The sequence below is a fragment of the Neofelis nebulosa genome, chromosome 2 (genome assembly GCF_028018385.1).
Source record: "Neofelis nebulosa isolate mNeoNeb1 chromosome 2, mNeoNeb1.pri, whole genome shotgun sequence".
Taxonomy (NCBI): Eukaryota; Metazoa; Chordata; class Mammalia; order Carnivora; family Felidae; genus Neofelis; species Neofelis nebulosa.
Window position 1 is genome coordinate 176,674,971 of NC_080783.1, and position 10,985 is coordinate 176,685,955.

General features: G+C 47.6%; 1 long non-coding RNA gene across 1 annotated transcript in view; it reads left to right on the top strand.

Annotated features, from left to right (window-relative positions):
- Nucleotides 1–7,719, top strand: part of LOC131504679 (uncharacterized) — an 81,112-nt gene extending 73,393 nt beyond the window's left edge. Inside the window, exon 3 of the long non-coding RNA XR_009258105.1 lies at nt 7,576–7,719. This is a non-coding gene — a long non-coding RNA (uncharacterized LOC131504679). The remainder of the gene's footprint in view (nt 1–7,575) is intronic.
- The last annotated feature ends 3,266 nt before the right edge of the window (nt 7,720–10,985 follow it).

A 10,985-nucleotide genomic window follows, 5' to 3' on the forward strand; every position in this document is an offset into this window, starting at 1 on the left:
AAATGCTCGCCTGGAAGACATCTGGGAAGACTTAACCGTGTACTGCCTTCCCTTGACAATGTGTCTTCTTTGCTTTGCGGATGCAAGCCTGAGTTAGGCCTGTGGCCATTCCCATAGGCTTGGCCTTGTTCTGACTAGAAGCCAGTAGCGCTCGCACATCCAGGCCTAATGTCAATTCCTACCCAGATCACTGGCTGATCACCTGATGAATTCATGATAACTTCCTAGGAACTCTGAGGAAGGCAGGATGAGTGGGACAAGGTCTCTCCAATTCAAGTGCCTAATCTTGCAGTAGAGACAGGTTTGTGCCTAGGTAACTTTAATCATTTTGGTGGTTTTCTGTATTCCCTGAATTCGCCAGCCATCTAAAAACATTATGCTATGTGGTTTCATTTGCTTTTCACAAGTAGCCCATGAACAGATGCAAACATAGAGTCTCAAGAAGTGAAGGGGTCACAGAGCTGGTACACGAGCAAACATAGCTTCGATGCCCAAGACATCAGCTGTGGGCAAAGGGTGTCACTGGCATTAGATAGGAGGGTAGAGCAGGGGACTGAAATTGCTCTTCTGGTAATTTCCACTCACCACTCTCGTTCTCTTTTGGGAGCTCATCAGAATTGTTCCTAGGCAATTTGTATGCCTTCATTGGTATACAAGAGATCTGGCCAATCACATGGATCCCAATCTGGAGTTCGCGTCTAATATGAATTAACAACGAGAGTCTAGGAACCATTTACGATAACAAAATATTATAATGGAAGTTATGTCTTTATCTCAGATGATGCAGCACACACTGATGAAGCTGTTTTGGCTGTCCCACTTCTTTTGAGAGTTTCATTCTAGGGAGGGAAGCCTATCTGTGAAACTTTTTTTTTTTTTTTTTTAAAGTGAACTCTGTGCCCAACGTGGGGTTGGCAAACTCATGACTCCAAGATCAAGAGTCACATACTCTAAGGGGCGCCTGGGTGGCGCAGTCGGTTAAGCGTCCGACTTCAGCCAGGTCACGATCTCGCGGTCTGTGAGTTCGAGCCCCGCGTCAGGCTCTGGGCTGATGGCTCGGAGCCTGGAGCCTGTTTCCGATTCTGTGTCTCCCTCTCTCTCTCTGCCCCTCCCCCGTTCATGCTCTGTCTCTCTCTGTCCCAAAAAGTAAAAAAAAAAAAAAAAAAAAAAAAAAAAAAAAAAAAAAAAAGTCACATACTCTACCGGCTGAGCCAGCCAAGCACCCCCTTCCATAGCTAAATAAGCATTTTAAAACATTTTCTTTCAAACTTATAACAATAATACATTCTCACTGCAAACAATTCAAATAGCAGAGAGTATTTATTTTTTAGCTGCTGGAGAGCCATTGAAGGATTTTTACGCTGGGGCCTATATGCAGGAGGATTGGCATTCGGAAAGATCCTCCTGGCTGCAGAGTGGAGGTTGGCTCATAGCTGGTCCTGGCTGGAGGCAGGAAGCCTGGGATACCAGCGAGGAGGCCACAGTGTGATTTCAGCCGGAGATGGCAGCGGGGCTGAGCCAGGCAGAGGCTGCTGAGGCGGATTTCAGAGATCATTGGGCGGAAAAGCGTGTGTTGGGTGACTGAAGAAGAAGGAAAATAAAACAACTTTGACTTCAGAAAGTGGCCTTGCTAGACAAGCCTTTTCACAAGCTCTTCTCCTGGAAAGGGCCTTGAAGGCACAGCTAACCAAACAACCATCCCTCCCGGGCAAGGGCTCCCCACGAGGTGAATGGTTTGCCGTATTTCCGATTCCAGGAACTGGCTGGAATAACACTTATGCAATGGGAACACACGAGGCCCACCTCCAGGAGCCTGGCTGGGGCAGAACTTGGCAAGGCTGGAATCCTCCGTGCAGTGGAAAGTCCTCCTGATCTGCTACAAAAGAGCGTCCCTTGGATGTGTGACTTTGAGGGGACGTCAGAGCTAGCCGCGTGGATGGCTGCGTGGGCCTGGAGCCGCTGGCAAGGAGGAGCTCAGGGTGTGTGTCAGACCCAACAGGACAATGCACAGGCGGGAAACTCTGCTGCCTCTCCCATGCCATGGATGGAGTGAGCGCTCAGGAGCCACCATAGCCTGCCGTGTCACTTCAGCACCGTGTGACCCCGGGCAAGTCACTTAACCTCTTTGATCCTCAGTGTCCTTGTGTGTGAAATGGGATCTGCGTAGCAGCCATCTCCTGGGCTGTTGCAAGAATAGGAAACGTGAGGGAACACTGCTAATACTGTGCCCAGCCCCTTGGGGAAAGTCAGTACTTGGTGGTTACTGGTTGAAAGATCGTGACTCTCAGGGCGCCCGGGTGGCTTAGTCCGTTGAGCCTCCGACTTTGGCTCAGGTCATGATCTCACGGTCTGTGAGTTCGAGCCATGTGTCGGGCTCTGTGCTGACAGCTCAGAGCCTGGCACCTGCTTCCGATTCTGTGTCTCCTTCTCTCTCTGCCCCTCCCCTACTCATGCTCTGTCTCTCTTGCTCTGTCTCTGTCTCTCTCTCAAAAATAAATAAACAAAAAATTTATAAGAAAGATCGTGACTCTCTAACAAATACAGCTCTCAGGAGATTGAGGGGCCGGGGGGCAGGGGAGACAGAAGGCCATCTGTCAAATCAAAGAATAAGTAAGAATAAACTTGCAACAATAAGGACAGGCTCAGTGTATGCGTGTGAGGTGGGTAGGCTCCTCAATAGTTGTCTGCAGTCCAAATGTATGCAAATCAAATCATTCTCAAAGCCTCAAGGCAGTTGCTTACATCCAGATATCCCAGAGGGGGATCTTTCTGTAAAGTTACTACCGCTGATTATTATAATATGGTGCTACTGTCTCACCTGGAGCTCTTAGAGGAAAGGGACAACTGGTGCAGCTTTAGCCTCTCGTTCCTACATTTTATTCTTTGTTAAACCAAACTGATGCAGTCCTTTTTGGTGTGTTCCCTGAGCAATCCAGAATTATAGGTGAAGGCTGGAGTCAGGTGGGGTGGGGCCACCTGTGTTTCAGGGGAGGCGGCTGGAGGGCATTGGGATCACGTGGGTTGCCTAAATTCACTCAGGGGGGAAGCAGCAGGGTCAGAATCCAGACCCGTGTCTTCTCTCAGTCCTGTGTTTATCTCTCTCAGCTGTTGGCTCTTTCCAGGGAGGCGATGAGCCCTCCTTCTTCTCCTGCACACACGTAAAAGGCATGACGTGGACAAGCTTGGGGGTGGGGGTGGGATTTCAGCACGGAGCATGGATGTTTTATGCCTGGGTGCAAGCATGAAGGATAAATACTCATGGGGAGACTCCCTTCCCTCGCTCTCCACCCTGGCTGGGTATGTGGGAGGGAATTCTGGGTCACTGCCACCCCCACCAACACATTCAGAATGTTAATAACATGTTCTTCGGGGAACGGCCCCAAAATTCTCACACCCAACTCAACACCAAGTTCTTGGTCTTAGAGGGTTCTAGCATGATTAGCCAGAAAATTCTTCCCAGCTTTCCTCCTAGGCCTCTCCCAGCCTGGTCACCTCTCTATGAGTGACCTACAGTGCTGGCTAGGAGCACCTGGGGAACCTGAATTCGGCTGTCCCTGCTCCGTTGAGAAGCGGGATGCGCTTTTACCCATCAAAGTAGCGCCCAGTGTTCATGGCCGTCAAGGATGTGCTGTTCTCAGATTTTTGTGACAAGTGACGAGGGAGTTCCCTCATACTCCTTCCTGTGTGCACTCCTCACTCAAACCCCGCATGCTAGTTACCACATGGCCCCAAGAAGGGCACTCTTGCCAAACCACATGACTTTGGTCTTGCCCTTTGCTCACTTGCCTGTCGGGTGATAAGGAAATCAGGAAAATTATGCAGCCCGCAGCCAGGCTTATATTTGAGTATTCCCTGGGCCCTCAGAGGAGGAGTACCCCGAGAATATGACCTATGTCTGGGTTTGCAGACTTCTTTCACCCACCTGGTATCTTAGGGGGAGGGAGGTTACCTGCACTTACACCTGAGAATACTAGGGTTTTGCAGCATCTGCCCCTGCCTGCCCTCAGGCATCACTAGGTACTTCTCCAAGCCCCACGTGGTAGGCACAGCTAAGTTCTCCCTATGCTGACGCCCTTTCTGTTCCTCTAGCACTCCCAAGTCATTCCTGCCTCAAGGCCTTGGCACCCACTCTTCCCTCCTTCTGAAGTGTGCCTCCCCATCTGTTTAGCTCCGTGCCCTCACCCAGGTCCCAGCTCTGATGCCACCTTCTCCAGGAGCCTTCTGCCCCCGCCCCCCGCCCAACCACACAGCCCCGCTTCCCTGAGACAAGAGCACCAGAATTCAGAGCTAACTGTCCTTCTCCCGAGGGCAGTGGGAGGACTTCTTTTCAGCCCTTCTTAGTGTTGGGATCACTGCCATCTCCAGCACCTCTGTCTTAGCCCTGCCAGAACCAGAAGGAAGGGGTGGGGGGCACTCAGCCAACGGGAGACCCTTGTCCCAGTGCCCCACTCCCCACACTGTCTTCAGATGGGTGGTCACCACTTCTTCAGCATTTCCTGCCCCAGTGTGTCCTCTGACCAATGTAAATCTCACTGAGCTCTGTCTAATCTTTCAAAAACCCATAAGGCTCCTGTTCTGATAGATCCACAGACCGTGGAGGGGAAGACGGAAACCTTATTTCCTCTGTGAGGCTGACTAGGGGCTGAATTACCTGTGATGGAAAATGCCACTGGTTTGCTTTGTCCTTACCCCTGGAGCTTATAGCAAGACAATCCATTTTTTCAGCTCTGGTTCATAGGCTAGTGTGCATATCTCAGTCATTAAAGGCACCTTCCGGAAACATGCGAAGTGTCTCCTCTGTGGTCTCTCTAAGCCCAGTGATGTCCCCGGCGCTGCTTGAAGGGCAAAGCCTGGTTTGCTTCCCTCTCGTGGACAGACATACGTGCTATGTGCTTTTGTCCACAGTGTTTTGGTCCACACTGCTTTCAAGTGCATTGCTTAGGTTTTTAATTTCTGGACTTGCCTTGCCTTTTGACCCTGCTAATCAGATTTACTTATTCTGCCACCCCTGGGCCTCCCTGTCAACCCTGAATTCTGGTCCCTGGTGGTTTAACTGGTGCCTGAACCTCATCAACCTTGGCAGTTTCCCCCAGTGGGCAATCCCACTGGGTTCCTAGGGGCCCCCAAGCTAGAACTGATACTCAGAATTGCCCAGCTGGTGCTCGGTTTGCCCCGTGACTCATTCCATTTATACTCCAGAGCATAGTATATTCCTCCACCTTGAAGGGAATGTATTCACCCGACATCTGCTCTCAACACTTCCAGAATGCCCAGAGCTGTCCTGGGTGAGCATTCTAAGGAAAGCGACAGGCTTGTCAAAACAGAGGAAGTGGACTTTGGAGTTGGAGAAATTCGAGTCCAAAATAAAGCTGCGTCACCTAGCCACGTGAGCTTGGGTAAATGATTTGGCTCTTTGAGCCTCAGTTGTCTCATCTGTGTACTAGAGATAATTACTACCTTACCTAATGGCGATGAGTGATTTAGAATATTCAGTGGGACAAAGTATTTAAAATACCTGTTCAGGAGATGCCAAATGAGTGGTAGCTACGTGCAAACACAGGCATACCAGCAGACACACTGGTATATTTTGCAAAGAAAAAAGCATGAGCCTCAAGTCTTGAGATATTACCTAATGCTTCCCCTATTTATTTGTCCTGGGCCATCTTTTCCCCACACCCTGCTTACTAGCACGTAACTTGTGCTTACCAGAAGAGGCAGCCAATATGGGATTGTTAATTTATTTGTGAACAGTTTCCTAAAATAGGGTTCCCGCGTGCCGCCTTCTAAGTGTGACTGCGAAACAGCACGTGTGCCATGGATGCGTGTGTGTGTGTACTCCTGTGTGTGAGACAACATCAAGCATAGTACGTGTTTCATGCTCGGCAGGGCCCTCTCATGTGTATCCTTTGATTAGCATTTATTTTTAAGCGGGATGAAAATCCCAAAACATAAATTCATCATGTGAACCATTTCTGAGAGCGCAGCTCAGAAGTGTTAAACGTATTCTTGTGTGACCCACGTCCAGAACTTTTTCACCTTGCAAAACTGAAACTCTCTGCACCCATAAACAACCCCCAGTTCCCCTCTCCTGCCAGCCCCCAGCAACGTCTGTTCTACTTTCTGTTTCTGTAAATTTGACTACTCTAGTGACCTTATGTAAATAAAAGCACACAGTAGTTTTCTTTTTGACTGGCATATGTATTCTCCTACTTAACCCTCACAACCACTTTGGGAGACAGGCCTTATTGTTACTTATGCCTGATGGGTGAGGAAATAAAACGTAAGAGATTCTTTGGTTTCACGTGGATAGCATGTGACACGGGCGGGATTCGAACTCAGGTCTTGTGGCTCCATGTTGAATGTATATACACGGGTACATACAGAAAAACTGTCCCGAAAACTGGACATGTGTATGTTTTGCACACATTGAAATCTCTCCCTACATATATTCACCTATTCATAAATGTGTGGCTATATGTGGCATTATCTGAAGGAGGAAAGACGTGTTTGGCTCTGAATCTGTCCTGTGTGGTTGTTGGGACACTGAGAAATGGGAATATGAAATTGCCCCTGTTGCCCCCCGCGGTCTGGAGGCATATTTGGGGAAGCCTGTGCAATGACTGGAAGGAGCTCAGGCTCGAGTAAGGATGGGCTTCAACCCTTACTAGCTGGGGACTCGGGTTTGTCAGGCCTCTTGCAGATGAGAAGACAGGTCAGAGGGTCCAGGGAGATAGTGTGTGTGGAGGGCCCCGCTCTGGCCCACAGCATCCCCCCCTTCACACCACGGACTGGCTGTCTCTGGAAGCACCTCTTTGCCTCATCTCTAAGTCCTGGGTTCTAAGGGAGGGTTGTTTTCCCTCCCTTTCCTCTCCCTGACCTTCCCCCCTCTCCCTCCCTCTCTCCCTTAACTGCCCCACCTCTAAAGGCTTGAGCCTTTGGAGGAATTCACTAAGAAACCAAATTCTGTGTTCAGGCTGACTGCCGAACTCCCAGGCCTCGCTGTCAGGGAGATTTCTGGGCCTTTAATGAGGAGAGAATTTGATCCTCAGACTCCTTGTTAAGATAAAGACCTGGCGGGTTTATTAACTCTGTCCAGCTGGGGTACAGGCTCACAGAGAAATAATTAAACACTCCCTGCCTAAGAATGGTCAGGGTCTCGGGGAAAACCTGGCCTGGACCTTGCGAGAAAGGGGAGAAGGGTGATCGGTTACCCCTGGGGCAGGAATCATTTCTTCAGAGCCTAAAGCTTGAGAAGAGAAGAGCCTTTCTCCCTGAAAGGACTTGCTTCCTATCCCCCTCCATTGTAGACCGACAGAGTTCATTTATTTGTTCGGCAGATATTTATTGAATACCTGCTGTATGCCAGACACTGTGCTGAGTTTGGGGTGAGGGTGGAGGTACTCCGAGGACAGCCAGCTCATTAATACCATTTTATATAGAAAGAGACTGAGCGCAGAAAGAAGTAACTTGTCTACGATGACGGGATCAGTCAGGACTTGGTCCTGTCCTCACTGATGTGAAATACCTCCTCTTGCATGCCAAGCAGCTCTGACCCCCCCCCTGCCTCTCTCCTAGGATTTGACCTTCTTTGGGATCAGCACTCGAGAATGCAGCCGCTAGATTGTCAGCCCTTTGTAGGTGGAGCCATGCCCACCACCTCTCAGCGGACCCTGAAGCTGAATCTCAGTGCTCTGTTTACTGCAGGTGAGTGATCTCTTAACATAGATGGAATTCAATGAATAAGGTAGGGTAAAGGAAGAATATGCAAGGGGAAGGATGTAAATGGTCTTAGAAGGAGGAATGGTGTTCAAGAGAGAGAAGATTAGGAAAGAGGGAGAGAGAGAGAGTGTGTGTGGTATGCACGCGGGCACACTCACATGGCTAGGGGTGTGTGTGTGTGTGTGTGTGTGTATGGGCCATTTCAGACGCCATAACCTAAGGGGTCCTTAATGAAACATGGCCTGTTTGCAGAATGGTGATACCGAAGACCTGAACTGGAAGGTATGTTCATGAGGCAGGCACGCAGGGAGGAAGGCGGAAGGACACGGGCGCTGGGGTTGGTGTGGGGAGCGGGAGAGCGTGGAGTCCAAATCTCCACTCTGTGCTTTGCTAGCCGTGTGCCTTTGGGCAAGTCGCTTATCTCAGCCTGTTTTCTCTTGTGACATGATGGCAGTGCTGACGGCTGCAAAGCGCTTGCAGGCACCCTGTGTGCTGTGCGCGTCAACAGCACCCGTCCCCCTTCCCGGTTTCTTTTAGGCGTGCACGATCAATTCGCCTTCGCCTTTCAACAACAGCGGAAAGGGCAGTTTTGCGATTGATGGTGCGAGTCTATAAGGAAACGTAGGGGCTGATCCCGTAGCATAAGATGAGAGGCTGAAGAGTTTGGATAGCATCTCCAAGCTGGAAGAGGTTGGAGGTTGTGATGAATGATGTGAACAGTCTGTTTGCTTTTAGAAAGTTGCGCTCAGGATTTGTAACAAATCTGAGTCTGAAGGCAGATCAGGCGGGTGCTTAAAGGGCCTAAGTGAGAAGAGAAATTCCCTAGAATAATGTGGTACAAGGGGATGGGGAGGAAAGGGAAGGACAAATTACAAAAGAACAACAGCAGTAGTAACTAATGTTCACTGAGTATTTGCTGTGTCCCTGGTATTGTCTAAGCATCTCAGAGACTTTGCTTATTTAATGTATCAAATGTATTAACTTGTCCTACACCCATGGCACACCTGAGGTGAACACCATTCTTAACACTTTTTGGAGGTAAGGAAACTGAGGCATGGAGAAGTTGAGGTGCAAATAAGGCAGGTTTCCACCCCAATTTAATTTAGAATGGATTTTTAAAAAAGTTCTTAAGCATACCCACACTGTAGAAAAATCAATAAAAATACTGATTTTCTCGGTCTTTCATATCCGATGAGAGTAGGTTGCTATGTTTCCTTTTAAAGTGTTTTAGACTCTTTTATCCATAACTTACATGTAATTGTAATAATGATGTACATTTACAAATATCACAAGCATAGGATGATGATAGTTTTAAATGGTGTTTAATATTTTATTTGCATGGATAGACCAGAGCTATTTTTTTCTGCTAATATGAACATCTTGGAACATAAATCCTTGACAGCACCTTTTATTGTGTTTTAAAGATACATTTCCTGATGTTGAATTACTGAATGAAATACAGTACCAATTTCACGGATCTTAATTCATATTTCCAGGATTGCTTTTTCCACGGGGTTGAACTTGCAGTGTCCTCAACGATACAGGATGCTGTCGATTTCACGCACCCTTGCCAGCATTTGGTATTATTGTTGTGGTTGTTGTTTGTTATTAGGAGAAATATGGTCAATCCCTTTCACTCCACATTGCATCTCTTATTGGAGTGCATCGTTTTCCTTCATGGAGGATCGATACTTCCTGCTTCTCTTCAGTTGTTATTATTTTTTGGTGAAGGCCATTTTTTCCAAGCATCATCTTGCATGTTAGGATGAGTCAAGGACAAAAGGGGAGGAGGAGAGGGGTAAAGTTGAGGAGCGCAGGCAAATGCTTGAGCCAAGTGTCAGTGCTGTCTGGGAAATGGGGAGGCTTGCTCTCTTCTGGCTAGTGTCTTCTTTTTCCTTCTTACTACAAAAATATGTTCATTGCAGGGAAAAAAAAATACATATAAGGACAAGAGATAAAATCACCCATATTCCCACTGTTCAGAGAGAAGTCCTTTAGCATTTTAGTATATGTGCTTACAGAATCTCTCTCTCTATGTACAAAACTTTATATAACAGGTACACACACACACACACACACACACACACACTCACATATTGGTGTAATAGCATCTATTTTGAGCTTTTTTTCTCCCAACACTGGGCTTCTAGCTCTTCCTACCTTCTCTTTCTCTTTCACTCTCTCTCATCATTTAAATGCATGTGATTTTACAGGTGTCATTTGTCATTTTCTTACTCAGAACACCTCAAAGGCCTGAGAGGTGGGGTCAGGTTTCAGGGTCCTAGAGGAATCCCCCATTTGTGGGTCTCAACCAAGTGACTCAGCTGGCTGAAGTTATTTCTGTTTTTTTTTTTAAAATCTGATTCTATTGGCTGCCATATTCTTTCAACTGATGGAGGACAATTTAGCAAGATTTGGAAATAGAAACCTGGGATAAGTGTTACATGTGGGCTCATGCACATATCCATTTTGGTTCAATGCTAGTCGATTTTCTCTAAATAAGTGTTGAAAAGGGCCATGTTGAACTGACCTCAGTACTTCTTTGATTAAAGAATTAAAGTTTCAAGGAAAGATTTCTTTACAGGCCTAATTTATGGAAGAGGAGTTCCATTCTTTTCTCTTGCTCCTTTCAGGCATTCTGAGCCTTTTAAAGTCTGATCTAGAGTGATAGTTGGGTTCTAATGAGGCCCAGCAGACTACTGGCCCCTAAATTGCCAGTCACAGGCAGAACATTGGATGGACGGTTCAACACACTTGTGTTGCATCCCTGCTCTGTGACAGGCTCTTTTACATACATTTAATCTATTTAACTTTTCTACCTCCCCAGACCTCAGTTCCTCCATCTGTAAGTTGGAAATAATAAAAATCCCGACTTCATAGGTTGGCTGTGGGAGTAAATGATATATAAGGAAGGTGAGAGCTTACAGGAGCTGGCACACAGGAGTCAATGCTAGCTCTTGTTGTGTAAGGGGCTGGGATGCTGTTTTCACTGCATCACTTGTTACCAACAAGTGTTACTGTAACACTGGAAGCTTCACTAAAAGGCTCACCTGCAGCCCCTATATACCATCCCATTCAATCGCTCCACCATTCCTTGTAGGGAAACAGTTATCTTCCGTTTTAAGAATGTATTCATTTATTCATGATAAAGCACCTCCTTGGGACACCTGGGAGGCTTAATCGGTTAAGCGACTCTTGGGTTTGGCTCAGGTCACGATCTCATGGTTTTGTGAATTCAAGCCCCGTGTCAGGCTCTGTGCTGGCAG